This window comes from Antennarius striatus, chromosome 6 (assembly GCF_040054535.1).
Source record: "Antennarius striatus isolate MH-2024 chromosome 6, ASM4005453v1, whole genome shotgun sequence".
Lineage (NCBI taxonomy): Eukaryota > Metazoa > Chordata > Actinopteri > Lophiiformes > Antennariidae > Antennarius > Antennarius striatus.
In genome coordinates, this window is record NC_090781.1 from 3,940,383 (window position 1) to 3,946,382 (window position 6,000).

Below are 6,000 nucleotides of genomic sequence, written 5' to 3' on the forward strand. Positions count from 1 at the left end.
GAGAGGGGCGGAGCTGTCAACCGATCACCACCTGGTGGTGTGTTGGCTCCGATGGTGGGGGAAGATGCCGGTCCGACCTGGCAGACCCAAACGTATTGTGAGGGTCTGCTGGGAACGCCTGGCGGAATCCCCTGTCAGAAGGAGTTTCAACTCCCACCTCCGGCAGAACTTCACTCACGTTCCGGGGGAGGCGGGGGACATTGAGTCTGAGTGGACCATGTTCCGCGCCTCCATTGTCGAGGCGGCCGACCGCAGCTGCGGCCGTAAGGTGGTCGGTGCCTGTCGTGGCGGCAACCCCAGAACCCGTTGGTGGACATCAGCGGTAAGGGATGCCGTCAAGCTGAAGAAGGAGTCCTATCGGGCCTTTTTGGCCTGTGGGACTCCTGAAGCAGCTGATAGGTACCGGCAGGCCAAGCGGAATGCGGCTTTGGTGGTTGCTGAGGCAAAAACCCGGGCGTGGGAGGAGTTCGGTGAGGCCTTGGAGGACGACTTCAAGACGGCTTCGAAGAGATTCTGGTCCACCATCAGGCGTCTCGGGAGGGGGAAGCAGTGCAGCATCCACACTGTATATAGTGGGGATGGGGAGCTGCTGACCTCAACTCGGGACGTTGTGACTCGGTGGGGAGAATACTTCGAAGACCTCCTCAATCCCGCAGACACGCCTTCCCATGAGGAAGCAGAGTCTGGGTTCTCTGAGGCGGGCTCTCCTATCTCTGGGGTTGAGGTCACCGAGGTAGTTAAAAAGCTCCTCGGCGGCAGGGCCCCGGGGGTGGATGAGATCCGCCCGGAGTTCCTAAAGGCTCTGGATGTTGTGGGGCTGTCCTGGTTGACACGCCTCTGCAACATCGCGTGGACTTCGGGGACAGTGCCTCTGGATTGGCAGACTGGGGTGGTGGTCCCCCTTTTTAAGAAGGGGGACAGGAGGGTGTGCTCCAACTACAGGGGCATCACACTCCTCAGCCTCCCTGGTAAGGTCTATTCAGGGGTTCTGGAGAGGAGGGTCCGTCGGGAAGTCGAATCTCGGATTCAGGAGGAGCAGTGTGGTTTTCGTCCTGGCCGTGGAACAGTGGACCAGCTCTACACCCTCCGCAGGGTCCTTGAGGGGGCATGGGAGTTCGCCCAACCAGTCTACATGTGTTTTGTGGACTTGGAGAAGGCGTTCGACCGTGTTCCTCGGGGGGTTCTGTGGGGGGTGCTTCGGGAGTATGGGGTACCGGACCCCTTGATAAGGGCTGTTCGGTCCCTGTACGACCAATGTCAGAGTTTGGTCCGCGTTGCCGGCAGTAAGTCGGATTCGTTTCCAGTGAGGGTTGGACTCCGCCAAGGCTGCCCTTTGTCACCGATTCTGTTCATAACTTTTATGGACAGAATTTCTAGGCGCAGCCAAGGCGTTGAGGGTGTTCGGTTTGGTGGCCTCAGTATCGCGTCTCTGCTTTTTGCGGACGACGTGGTGCTGTTGGCTTCATCAAGCCGTGATCTCCAACTCTCACTGGAACGGTTCGCAGCCGAGTGTGAAGCGGTTGGGATGAGAATCAGCACCTCCAAATCTGAGACCATGGTCCTCAGTCGGAAAAGGGTGGAGTGCCCTCTCCAGGTTGGGGATGAGATCCTGCCCCAAGTGGAGGAGTTCAAGTATCTTGGGGTCTCGTTCACGAGTGAGGGTACAATGGAACGGGAGATCGACAGGCGGATCGGTGCAGCGTCTGCAGTGATGCGGACTCTGTATCGGTCTGTCGTGGTGAAGAAGGAGCTGAGCCGAAAGGCAAAGCTCTCGATTTACCGGTCGATCTACGTTCCTGCCCTCACCTATGGTCACGAGCTATGGGTCGTGACCGAAAGAACGAGATCCCGGATACAAGCGGCCGAAATGAGTTTCCTCCGTAGGGTGTCCGGACTCTCCCTTAGAGATAGGGTGAGGAGTTCGGCCATCCGGGAGGGACTCAGAGTCGAGCCGCTGCTCCTCCGCATCGAGAGGAGCCAGATGAGGTGGCTCGGGCATCTGGTTAGGATGCCTCCTGGACGCCTCCCTGGTGAGGTGTTCCGGGCACGTCCTACCGGGAGGAGGCCCCGGGGACGACCCAGGACACGCTGGAGAGACTATGTCTCCCGGCTGGCCTGGGAACGCCTTGGGATTCTCCCGGAGGAGCTGGATGAAGTGGCTAGGGAGAGGGAAGTCTGGGCTTCCCTGCTTAAGCTGCTGCCCCCGCGACCCGACCCCGGATAAGCGGAAGAGAATGGATGGATGGATGGATGGATATCTCTTGTATGGAAAAATGTCTGTATTCAACATACATTAAGAATACTTCTGGGAAAATGGTCAACATGAATTCCTGTTACCTTAAATATGTGTAACATTACATGTTGTCACTACTGTGCAACAAATTGTTCCAGATGAGACATTTATTTGAGCAGTTGTACACACAAAAAAACACAATATTTTTATTTGTATTTCCTTGTAGATAATGTGTATACAGTTGTGACAAGTATTAATGCAACATACTGATTTTCCTTACTTTGGAACACATTTAATTAAAATGATGAGAGATAATGACTCACCATGCAGCCATGAGGGACAGGGATGCAGTGTCACTTCCTGTCAATAAATTCAGATGTGTGGCTGAAACCAGGCTCCATCCATGTGGTAAAGCAACTCGTGTTACGTTTGTGACTCAAAAGTGTGAGACAGCATTTTTTGTAGCATGTTTTGAAATTAAAAAAACTGCAAAATGAATCTAAATAATTTACATTCTGATTGAAATAAACCAAAAATATATTTAAAAATATATCATTGGAAAAAATGTATTATAAAGTATTATATTCGGGGATTGAAATTTAAGGCTTGGAGATTGAGAGAACTAGTTCCCAATAGAAAGTAGCTAAGAACGTAGCATAAATGAAGATTTTGTACATCTTTAGTTTATTGACTAACAAGTTACACTCTGGTGTTTAACTAGATCACAACATCATCTTTGTAGATATTGAAATTCTGAAGTTTTACTTGTTTTGTTAAATAGTTTTTTTTTTATTGTGGGACAGCAATGAATTCGTTAGAATGACCCATATATGTATGTATGTATGTTTGACTTAGGGATGTATGTTTGAACCCCCTCTTTCCTGCTGCCGCAATCGTGAAAATTTCCCCACTGTGGAACGAATTAAGGCTTATCTTATGTTATCTTACCTTATCTTATCTTATCTTATCTTATCTTATCTTATCTTATCTTGTCTTGTCTTGTCTTGTCTTGTCTTGTTTTGTCTTGTCTTGTCTTGTCTTGTCTTGTCTTGTCTTATCTTGTCTCATCTTATCTTATCGTATCTTATCTACGCACCTTCTCCTTTTACAGGTCTTGTTGCCAAAGGTTCTCCAACAAATACCATCAGACCTGTGAGTAAATTCCTTGGACATTTTATTAATAGTTCTTTCCTTATCATCAGGGAATTGCGGTGACGGAATGCTGGCAGCTACTAAAAACAGTGGCGTTGAAGCATTTATAATATCTTATTTAAGCAGATTAATATCCTGGAAATTTTAAAATATAGATAAGAAACTTATTGTTGCCAAAAATGACCAGATTCCGCCCAATAAAAATGTTTATTAGAATAACTTCTCGGCTTCAAATAAACAGATGAAAGGGGTTGTCATATTTAAGTGATTTACCCTAGCAAAAGCTTCAGTGAGCTTTCCAATGTTCTCGGGAACTGTTATGCTACTTTATCAGTGAAGCAATGTTTCAGTAATTTATTAGAGTAAAGAAAACAAAACAATAAGTCCATTGCGAGTAAAAGTCTAGATTTAAAGATGAAATACATTTAAATTGAATGAATGACATGTAGTAAGAGTATAATAGCTGATCATAAACTGTCCTCAGGTAATGTTATAGACTATGCATCAGTATTACTGGATGATCATAATTCATCAAAGTGTAGTAGCAGTGGTTTCAATCCTTAATCTAACACTACAACTGTTGAAATGCAATTATCAAAACAAGAAAAAAATGACTTTCTTCTTCTTCCTCTTCTTTAAATCACATAATGTTTGATGGGTTTTGTCTTCGGATGAATTGCAACGGGGGATTTATTGGCGCGTATGAGGAAATAAATATACAAATAAAAATCCACCGTGTTCTACACACCGAAATTCTGATTCAAAATCGCAAAGGAATTTTTCTTATATGGATACTAAATGAATGAAGAAACATTAAGTACAATCAGTTGATTCTTCACAGTTAGTGTGTTGTTTTCCAATATCAGAATGACTCAATGGAGCTCATTCACTTCAGTGAAAAATCTTATCACAGATCCATGGTGACGAAGCAAAGATTTACTGCTTTACTCTTTTTCACAGCATATAATTTAAATGACAACAGTATGGAACAAAATGTCTGTGATTAATACAAATATTGACAATGATCTGTTTGGTGGGTGGAACTGTAGCGCTGATGCCTCACAGCATGAAGGTTCTTGGTTTTGAATTCTCTCTGTGTGGAGTTTTTATGTTTTCCCCGTGTCTCCATGGGTTCTGTCAAGGGTCTCCAGCTTCCTCCTTTAACTTGCCTTTCTAGAATACTAATACTAAAAATATTCAATTAAAACTTATAATAATAATTTGCATGGTGTCAATCACAACACAGGCAACAAAAGTTGATGAGATGGAGGTACAAAAGTTTTTTTTAAAAATTGTTTATCAGAACTTGCAATCCATTACGAAGACCACTGTACATCACTGAAACAATACCAACATCAAATTCAAAAATGAACATGACATTGCATAAACTGGATCAGAACCATGAAAATATTTATTTTACTTACAAAGACTTTTCATCTTTTGACCTGAAATCTCACACAATGCACTAAATAGGACTTCACCTTACAAACCTGTATTCTACAAACACCAAAATCTACATTTGGGTAGGGATTTGATGGCAGTGTGAATATAGCTTTGACCTGAAGATGACAGGTGAAATTGTGGAGAAATTGTGTTGACAATCTTTGATTACTAAGGGGCTTGTACGCCTTCATACTGGAAGAAGAACTTTAAGAACGCTTTAATAATCTCATGGGGAAATTATGTTTGCAATACAAGATTTGTGGAATGTGCATTTATGTTAAATCTTGACAGAGTAAGAAGATATAAGCTGTACAGAAAAGAACGTTATTGGATGTGTCTACAAATCAAGAAGTGTTGCTTATAAGATTCTGCACAAGCATGGGTAGACTATTTCACATTGGCAGAGGTGCACCACAGAACCTCTGTATTTTATAGAACAGCTCATAAACATGTCAGTAACAACTTTTACATTTTGTAGGAAAAATGCTTGGGATGTAGGTTTGGAAAAGGAGGAATGGCTGAACTTTTCAGTGCAGGAAAATACATACAGGAGAGGTTTTTGAGAGACTTCACCCAATATAAAATAACCCTGAGACTCAACTGGATTGGGTGTTATAAATAACATATACTGTAGTAATAATGTCAGAAAGACACTGCTTTTGGTACATTTACACTATTAAACATTTCTGAAGAACAGTTTTGGGAACATTTGGAACATCTGAAATAGTTGGGACCAACTTGACCATTGACTTAAGTAGAAAGTTTTTTCAGTGATACAGTACTGTGGGCTCTATGGCTTTGACAAAAAACACACACATAATTTAGCATGTTTTGCAACACACAGCGTGCTTGGTCATGAACACTGTAAATGCTAGTGTAAGGAAATGGAAATAAATAATTGCACATGCTTAAAATTATTACGGCCAGAGCCTGTTTTTATGTCCTTCCTGTCACAGGTCCCAACTGCGGCCTACAAGCTGCATCATAACAGGAATATGTATAAAATCTATTAAAATATGAATGTATAGGATCCATAGACTTTCAACACTGATGTCATGTAAAGGTGTTTGGCTGTTCCTTTGCCACCTGCTTAGGGTCAGCAGACATCCAAAAAATCTTTTGGACAGTTTCAAATCTCATTGGTCTGAAAAGTGGATGTAAACTGAATTGGA